This window comes from Magallana gigas, chromosome 5 (genome assembly GCF_963853765.1).
Source record: "Magallana gigas chromosome 5, xbMagGiga1.1, whole genome shotgun sequence".
NCBI lineage: Eukaryota > Metazoa > Mollusca > Bivalvia > Ostreida > Ostreidae > Magallana > Magallana gigas.
In genome coordinates, this window is record NC_088857.1 from 120,500 (window position 1) to 130,596 (window position 10,097).

The 10,097-nt window shown below is 30.2% G+C and overlaps 1 long non-coding RNA gene across 1 annotated transcript; it reads right to left on the reverse strand.

Moving 5' to 3' along the window:
• Positions 1-1,893: 1,893 nt before the first annotated feature.
• LOC117684472 (uncharacterized) lies at positions 1,894-4,678 on the reverse strand. Its single transcript, XR_010714126.1, has 3 exons — positions 4,215-4,678; positions 2,834-3,064; positions 1,894-2,712 (listed from the first exon to the last, which is right to left on the reverse strand). It is a non-coding gene; the product is annotated as an uncharacterized lncRNA (long non-coding RNA).
• Between the last annotated feature and the right edge of the window lie 5,419 nt (positions 4,679-10,097).

Here is a 10,097-nt window from a genome sequence, read left to right on the forward strand (position 1 = left end):
ATCTGTACCAATTTGAAGATCACCACTTATATATACATATAACCCAAATGCAATTCATTCAAAATTCGAACTAGAGATTTATTACGAATATTTCATGGATAAAATCAAAAACATACGAATGCATGTATCATTTTTAAATGACAAATCATTCACATTAACACAGAAATTAATATTGTTATTATTAAACCAACTAAGATTCATTTATAAGACATTTTTATATATTGCTATGAAAAGCGGCATTAAATTTTACACAATTTTCTCAAAAAAAAGCTCTAATATTTCAAATCCATGGTTTCAATCACAGAAAAAGATTTATAACTGAGTAATGTTGAGTCTTAGGATTTAATAAATAAAAATAAAATGATATCTTTCCATAGAAATAAATTTAGTACAATCATTTTAACAACCCCATCCCCAACCAAAAAATCTCGAAATTTCATCATCTTTATCATTCATTGCATTAGATGGTAAAAAAATGTTTCCATGGTTCAGTAATCCGAATTATATACACAATGTAAATCATTTTTTTAATTCTACACCATAAACAATAAAATGCAGAGGTCAATGAGCCACATTTTTCAGCAGTGAATAAAATATTGATTGGAAAAACGTAAACAGCAAGACATGTACACTTTTATTACATGATAGTATACTAATATACTAGTCAGCCACATAAAACATATCATGCATTTAAATAGCTGGTGTTTCTAGCAGCCCAAAATCCCTCTGAAAAACCCTGCATAAAGAAACCGATTGACCACACCCGCTCGTTAAAGTTCTCTACGTGCCAAGAAGGTGCCAAAGATAGGTACTTGTACCCAGTATCAGTGGTGCAAGTGGATGACAGTCATTGCCCCTTACCCCTGGATGGGACATCAGTTTATCGCAGTTTAACGCTCATCCTAAACTTGTTCCCAATTTTAGTTGGGTGGACTGAGACAATGTACATACAGATAAGTTGCCTTTATTGTTAAAAGTAAAAAATAACAGCTAAAACATTGAATGACCACCGACCTATTTATTAGTGGCCTATAAACTAAATCCTCTTACATATCTTTAAACTGTTTTTGTTCAGGACAATATTAGAGGTTGATTACCAGTTACATATGCAGTAATCACTCATGAATTATTCACCCTGTCTTTGAAATCTTATTTGAGTTAGATAACAAACGTAATGTAAGCTTATATACTAATTATTCACGAATCAAGGCCTTCGTAATACATATCAAAAACGATGCAAAAACATTTTACCCTTAGTCAAATACTTGAAGGATATGCTTTCTCAGAATAATTAAAAAAAATTATTGGTGATAATGAAAAACCATCTTATGTACGTTATAGACCTTATTTGGTTGTAGTGTTATTTTTGAAACTAAAAAAGTAGGTCAATGACCCACTTTTTGAGTTAATGCCTTTGAATATATTTTGAAAAATTTAGAAAAATCCCTTAAAATTTTTAAACTATGATTGGGATTTTCTTAATCGTGAAAAATGTACATATAGTTATTCTTTTTTTCAAAATTGAAATACAGTTTATGATTGTTAGTGTTGTTAGTGGTACTAAGTAAAAACAGAAGATTAAGTTTTCAGTTACTCTTTTAGAAAAAAAAATATTCCGGTTCGAACTTCCTCAGTCTATAGGTTTTCAAATCCCTACCCAATTCCAATTCAATTAAACAAAAAATTGAGTGATGAAGTACAAAAAACATATATTCAATTAAATTACCAATATTGATATTATTTTGCTGGCATAAAATTTGTATGAGGTCAATGATAAAAATTATCATATATGATTTCTTTATCGTTAAAGAGCATTTTAAATATTTATTTTTTTGCATTGCGTGTCATATAGTTGTCTTAATGATTAAGTGAATAAATACCAACAAAAATAATGCAAAATTATATTGAATACATTTTTAAAGCTTATCTTTTAATAGTAAATTACTGTCAAAATGTTTAGGCAGAAGACAAAATCTGCAAAAATTTAGTCCAAATGTCCTCTCTTTTGTTATAAGTCCATTTTTGTTTGAGCCTATTCCATGATAATGTAAAAAAAAATATCGAATGGTGTGTCAAGATTAATTCATTTCTTATGGTGTTTAAAACAAATTTCATTCATGACCATTGATCTTTATAACAAATCAAATTTGACAAATGGAACCCAGAGTGAATAACATCTTTTACAGTAGCATAATTACTCAAATTATGTAGAACATTTTAGAGTTAAAATACTTTAAAATATTCAATATATGCGTACATGTATTTTCAGTAAGACCCTTGAGTTTATAAACGGAGATGATCATATCACAATATTTTATGAGTGATAGTGGTATACCACTCGTAGATGACACTGAAAATTTCGGTGTTACTGAAAATTACTCTGGTGCTAGGTTGGGTCTGATCGGTACTATAAACCCCAGTGGCATTAGAAGAGCGATCGAAACTAATATGGCGACCAAATGCTTTTATGCATTCATGTCAGCTTTAAAAAATTCACAGTTAGTTACGCAGAGAATATTTCGAGTTCGGCAATATTCAGGGAATTATCAGATCCTTGGGTCACTCTGAGTCTGACGTATTGACCAACATCCGGAGAACCGCAACAGATTTCTACCACTTGTCCACTGACGGCGGGTTCTCTAAAGAATCCAAACTGCTCGTATGTGCTAGTGTTGTTTGATATTTCGTATATGATGTCATGAAATCTCTCACCTGAATGATGAAAAACAATTTGATCAAACTTAAAAAAAAAAAAGCCTTTATGATTTATAGTTTGCTCGCTCTTGTGCGTATTAAAATAGATAATAGCTTATGCAGACATAAAATATATTACCTAATTTATCTATTCTCACGAACACACGAACAAACGATATCTTTGACATGTTCACCAAATCAACCATAATCCAGGGAGTAGGTTCCCAATGGGAATGAAATATTTGTACATCCTGTATACTGATAACTCCATCTGTTGCAAAGTCTGGACTCCAGTTTGAAGTGTTGTTGTTATACACTGATGACACTAGAGGGCGTTTGTTTAAGGCTGCGTTAGTTTTCCATTCCATCTCTACAAAAAATATAACATTTGATAATAATCTTTATATAATAAAAAAGAAACAATTCTTTATTTATATTTCAGGTGCTGCAACGAACGAAAGCCCATTGAGTCCAGATAAAAAAAATGATAATCCCAATATTTTCATTGCTTTTTAACGCAGTAGTTATTGAGATTTAACACAACCTTTTGCGATTAAACGTAGTCACGTCTCCGATTAAGGAAGGAGTCTTCTCGTTATCAAACATACTTCTTATAAAAAGAAATTCATGAAATTTTGACACAGTCAAACGGATCATATTCCGAATGATTCTATCAGTTTAATTAAATTTCACCTTTTTTGTTTTCGCAGAAAGGTCAAGTCAACGTCACTACCTTTTCCCTCAATGTAACGGATGATAAAAATAAGTGTAGCTCTTTGTTGTTCTGTAGACATTTGTTTAAGATTTGAAGATTCTATTCTTCAATGAAATGATAATATATCAAAATGTCTATCAGCTTATACACTGCTTCCAATAATAAAATAATTCTGATTTTTACGTATTATGAAGACTTTATATAATTATAAAGATATAAATTGACAGAAAAGCTAATATATTGACCGTTTCATACGAGATAAAAACTGATTTTAGTGATTTTTTCACAAAAATTAATGTATAGAATGGAAACTTTAAAAAGCTAATAAAAAAAAGTATTTGATAGGCAAATCACATTTTTGAAAACATATTCTGAAACCCAAGTACAATATTATTAGTTCACATAAGCAAATAAATCCAACATTAATGTTATTGTTTTTAAAATGCTATAACAGACTCATTAAACTGCAGTAATTCTGAATTGCAAAACGTGATATTTTCCTATGCCAATATTACGCCAAAAATATAGTCCTTGTTAGATTCAAAACATTGATTATTTTTTCTATGCCAAGTTGTATGACAGTAAAAAAAGAAAGAAAAATATACCATTTTAATGTCCTTTCATCTTGATTTAATGTACATATAATCAAATTTACGTTTGACAAGTCGAAAACCAGAAAAGACTCCTTCCTTAAATGCAAATAACATCCCGATTAAACGCAATGAAAGTATTTCGTAACAAAACGCAAGCCATGAATCTTTCTGCGACCAATTAAGCAATGTTATAAAAATATGAATTCTCAAACCGTAACACTGCCACCCTGGAATCACGGCGTCCATGTTGTACTGAAACACACAATTCAAACGACACTGCTTCTTCTGATTGTCAAAGAAAAACGTAACGTCCTTTGATTCTCGGCTCAGTGCTGTACAGTGAAGTAAACTGGACACACGCGTTTCTGTACAATTGATGATGGAGATATTCGACTTCGTGACTTGCCTATACCTTTGTGTTGTAGCACTGTTTATAAATCGAACAGACAGAAAGATAAGTAATTTTAAGAACTTCATATTTTCAATGTTGAACTCAGAATCGGGACTTGCTTATCTCCAAACAATTTGTGGTTGGTGTTGGTAACCGAACACGGGATTCATTCTGATGTAGAAAACATAATTTTACGGAACCAGTTTTGCACAATTACTGCACTCTTTAAATCCAAAGGACGAATATTAAAATTTACTGCCACCCGGTAAATTCCACATGACATTACACCGTGCCGGATAGTTCTGTCATTGCCAATGTTTATTCACCAATCAATGGCCCTCAGGGGGCATATATACATCAAATAACATCAACTGTCATAAACTGACTCTTTTAGAGCGTTGCTGAAACTGGTAGTTTGAATACAATGATGTAAATATTCAATAAACCCATTTATTTGCGAAATCGATGGGACGGAATTTGTTCGAAAACTCGTTTTTCATCTTATTTTGATCTGTTATTTTATTTAATATTGTAAATCTCGCATGAAAGCAGCACAGTAGCCGTTATAGTAATACGTTGAGTGAAAACACTATTCGATGTAACAGTTTAAGGTGGCTCTATACACCACTTTTTGATGACGCAGTACGCAAAAAATTAAATCTGGAAGCATGCAATTCCGGTACTGGCTGATTTGAACTGAGGCGTATTGTATGGGAACTGCTCTTTTGAAAAATTTGTTAAAGAATAGATTTAATTTGATAATTGGAAAATTCATTACTTACAAGTAATGTGGTATGTGACACCTTCACATTGTGTGGTATTATTTATCGAAATAAAAAATAAAATCAAGTATAATTTTTAAAGAGTTTCTTTACCATCATTGATATGTTGCACCGCATCGCAGTGGGTTAGTGGGTTCACTACAAACCAGTAGGTCATGAGTTCGATTCCCATTGAGAACAATAATTTTTTTTACTTTCCAAAAATTTTAAAACGTATTTTTTGATTTAATACCGTGAAAGAAAATTCTAAACCGGTGAAAATATTTTAATACACATTAATATCGGCACCTAACGGGGATGAGAGGGTTGCTTTGAATTTCTCTCAGGTTGGGATACATAAATCCTATTAGCCTTGTCAATGTTCCCCTTTATTTATTTGACTTATTTTTGCATTAAAGCGAATATATTCACTTATACAGGGCAAAGTCTATAATGAAATATGTATGTATTTAACATTCCAACATTATATTTATGAAATTTTCTTCAACTCAGAAATGAAAAGTCCCCAAGGTGTTTGGGCCTTGGGACTTAGAAACGATAACCCTTACCTGAGGATCTTTCATACCAAATAAAATTTAAAATATTTTTTGTGTTTATTTGCAATGGTTTTCATTCAATTTTTTACGTCACATTTATTAAAATACATTTTCTTATAACATCAACATTTATTAGATGATTTGTCAACAGAGTAAGAAAATATGAACAATTATGTTTTGGGGAAATACTAAAAAAAAGTTGCAATAACATTTTTAACATAACAATGTAAAGAAGTGTAATAATTTTTTTTTATGTTTCCGAAGGAAATATCCATCATATGACAAACAAATTTCTCTCAATAATACCTGTCTTTTTAAAAAATATTTTACAAAACACGATAAAACATTAAAAAAAAATTCTTTAAAAATACCTATAGTATCCCTATCATCATTTTAATATTTGATAAGTATATGTTTTGTGGTCTTCTATTGAGATTTGGAATAAACTGTGGGTGTATAGAGCCACCTTAAGAGGCCGAATCACAGGTAGCAGTTTATAACTAAAAGAAGTGTTTTAAATGGCCGATTTGGTACCCGCCCACTCTGACGCGGAATTTGTTATCTTCAGCTGTCAGGACAATTACATGTTTTGTGACGTTGAACTCTGTATTGGGGACTTAAAAAACTAAATCATTGTAAATTAAATAACTCTACGGATAAGAGTTCCTTATTGAAATTTTAGCACAATTAAATTTTGTTGATAGATGGAAGGATAAGCATAATGATACAGACGGTTTTACATGGTGCGATGCTACTGACACACCAAAAAGTAGAATTAATTTCATTTTTCTAAGCAAGCATTTATATTTAAAAAAAAGCAAAAAATACCTCAGTTCGAAAAAATCACCGGTACACATACTAACGAGACGAGAATGTCAGATCATACGGCTATACGATTTAATGTTAAATTACACGAAAATGAAAGAGGAACAGGTTATTGGAAACTTGATACATTTCTACTTGAAAAATCGGATTATAAGGAAAATATATATGACATTATTCAAAATATCAGCATATCACGCGATGCTTTTATGCAAAAACGAGAACACCTGAAACAGGAGGATAAACGATTTTCTATTCATTATTCAATAAAAAGTCAAAAGAGTTACAAAGATCAAATAAAAAAAACATAGAAAAAGAAATAATCGAGATATAATAGTTACCTTATTTAGAAATTAATATGAATAAAAAGCAAACTCTTGAAAGACAACGAAGCGAATTATACGATAGAAGAGAAAAGGTGCATAAATTAGATCTTGCGCAAAATGGATAAATGTAGGGGAGAAACACACAAAATTCTTTTTAGGTTTGGAAAAAAGCACCAAACACAGAAGACTATTTATGAACTGAAAAATTAAAATAATGAAAGCCTTACTACAGATGATGACATATTAGGTGAAATGTGTAGCTTTTATGAAGAACTCTACCGTAGTAAAAATATAAGTAGTTCTGATATTGAAAACTACATACAAAATAGTAATATCATGCGTTTATAAATCTGAAAATGCATGTGATCAATTTCCAAACTTAGAAGAGTGAGGAGATACCGTAATGAACATGAAACATAATAAATCACCAGGTTTAGACGGATTACCAGTAGAATTCTATCAATGTTTCTGATAAAATATCAATACTCTTTCATAATATGCTTAAAGAAATATTCAGTTTAGACGAAATGACATTTTCACAACGACTTGCCGTATTATCTTTAATTCACAAAAAAGGAGAACGGACACTGCTTACAAACTATAGACCAATTAGTCTCACTAATACTGATTGCAAAATAATAATAATTATTGCCTCTCAATTTGCTCGCCGTCTTCAGAAAGTTATTGATAACTAAATATATAGGAAATGAACAAATAGCAGATATAAAAGGAAGATATAGTGGAAGCAACGCAAGGCTTATACTTGGCATTTTCGAATATTGTGAAAATAATAATCAAAACGGTATATTACTATTTCTAGACTTTGAAAAAGCTTTAGACTCAGTTGAATGGAATTTTCTTTTTAAAACTTTTGAACCAGATTTTATAAAATGGATAAATATCCTTTATAAAAACCCCGCTTCCGTTTAAAAAACAATGGATAATGAACATGTGCAATGAATAGAGGTATAAGACAAGGGTGTCCGATTTCTGCTATATTATATTTATTTGTTGCGGAAATTTTATCAAGTAAAATAAAAGAAAATAATTTAATACATGGATTTACCTCTAAAAATGTACAAGATGAAATAAAAAACGTACAGCTTGCGGACGATATGACGGTTACATTAGGAAATATAGAATCAATGGAACATGCTATTAACACCATAGATAAATTTTGCAAATTTGCTGGATTAAAGATAAACCTATCAAAAACTAAATACATATTGTTAGGAAATTTAACAGACCGGTTCGAAAATCTAGTGGGTATTAAAGTAGCCAAACAGGCTGTAAAATGCTTAGGTATTTTTGTAGGGCACGATAAAATCGAGTGTTATTATAAAAACTGGATGAAGATTTACCACGACATTGAAATTTTGTTTGAATCATGGAAAAGAGAAAATTAACATTATTCGGTAAAATTACTGTAGTTAATTCTCTTGCCTTACCTAAACTTTTATATGTTTCCAGTATTTTAGAACTTCCCGACAAAAATTATGTAAATGATATAAATAGATTATTATACAATTTCATATCGAATAAAACAGACAGAATCTAACGAAACACGATGATAGGTGATATTATGGATGGGGGTATAGGCATTACCGACATAGACTCTAAATTAAAGGCTATAGAGGCAACGTGGATTGCCCGCCTACTTACAACCAATCATGTTGTAAAAAAAATATATAGATAGTCTCTGTAAAGCGCTGAACATCAATATAAACTATTGAATGAGCACAACTGAAATATCGACTGAAAATTATGGCATACTAAAAAACTTTCCAACATTTTATAAGCAATTTTTTACCTGCTTTAATCTTTGTAAAGATTTTAAGCAAAATAATGACAGGTCAATAAATACCGAATCGTTTTCATTACAACCAAATTGGTCGATACTTCTTTCACTTTTAAAGGTAAAACGTTACGCTTTGATGAATGGATTAAAAGCGGAATACTGTATGTTAAAGACATATGTAAAGAAAACGGTTAATTAAAAAGTGCAAGAGATATAGTAGATAGGTTAAACAAAAAAAGCAATTGGAACTGCGAATATAAAATAATACAAAAAGTGTTTAAGAAATTTGAATTCATGTATGATTTTTCTAAAATCCCCTATATCAAAACGCAACAGAGAGATAAAGAATACAAAACGAAATGTTTTTTTTTCGAAGCTTGTAAAGCTCAAATTGCATAGTCCAGTTTCACAAGGAAAGCTTAGTAGGGATTTCCAAATCTCAGATAAGGAAGTTTGGAAATCAATATATTCCAGCAAAATTAAAAATGTCAAAGATAAAAATATTTTTATAATTTAATTATAAACTTCTAAACAATTTACTAAGTAATAATCTGTTAAATAGTAATTGGAATAAAGTGGTAAATAATAAATGCAAAACCTGTAGAACCGAGATAAAAAATGCACAGCATCTAATTTTTGATTGTGTAAATGTAAAACATGTTTGGCATATGGCAAGTCAATGTTTAGATTTTACTTTTGTTTGGGAAAATGTCATTGTTGGGTTTTTGTTGATGACAACGAAACAACAAAGCTTTATAATATCTTCCTCTCATTTATTGCATTCAGAATTCACAAATATAAAATGTTTTGTAGAGTTGAAAATTTAGGAGAAACAAGTCAATCGTTGAGAATGTCTATTAAAGAGAATACTTTATAATATTGTTCAGTTCTATTTTTTTTTTTACACCAAATGAAAATAAAAACTGTTCCTAAATTTTGCATTTATGCTATGAATATGTATTTATGCTTATAACTAATGTGTATATATATATACACACTCCCACCCTCCGAGGGAGACAGTCCCTCAGTTATATACCAAGTATTTCTAACATGGACACAGACTTTGTAGTGAAACACTTTGATATGTGTGGGTAAAAAAATCACATGAATTATATTTTTTTTGTGTCTACGATGATGTACTGTAAATTATCAATGTAAGGATTTTTTTCACTTTTTCTGATAAACACATACATGTATATATGTACGTACAGTGTACATGTTGCATCATAATTTCATAAAAACTTGATATAATTCGTAAATATAAATCTTTTTTTCAATATATGTTGATTTTTTTTCTTTTTTTTATATACTCATATACATCTACATATACAGTGTACAGAATGATAATATTTGATACAGTAATATCATTAACATTTTAAGTAGCTTTTTGAGGTGTGGTTTATTGCTCTATGAACTAGTCTGTCTCCGTGATTTTTACGT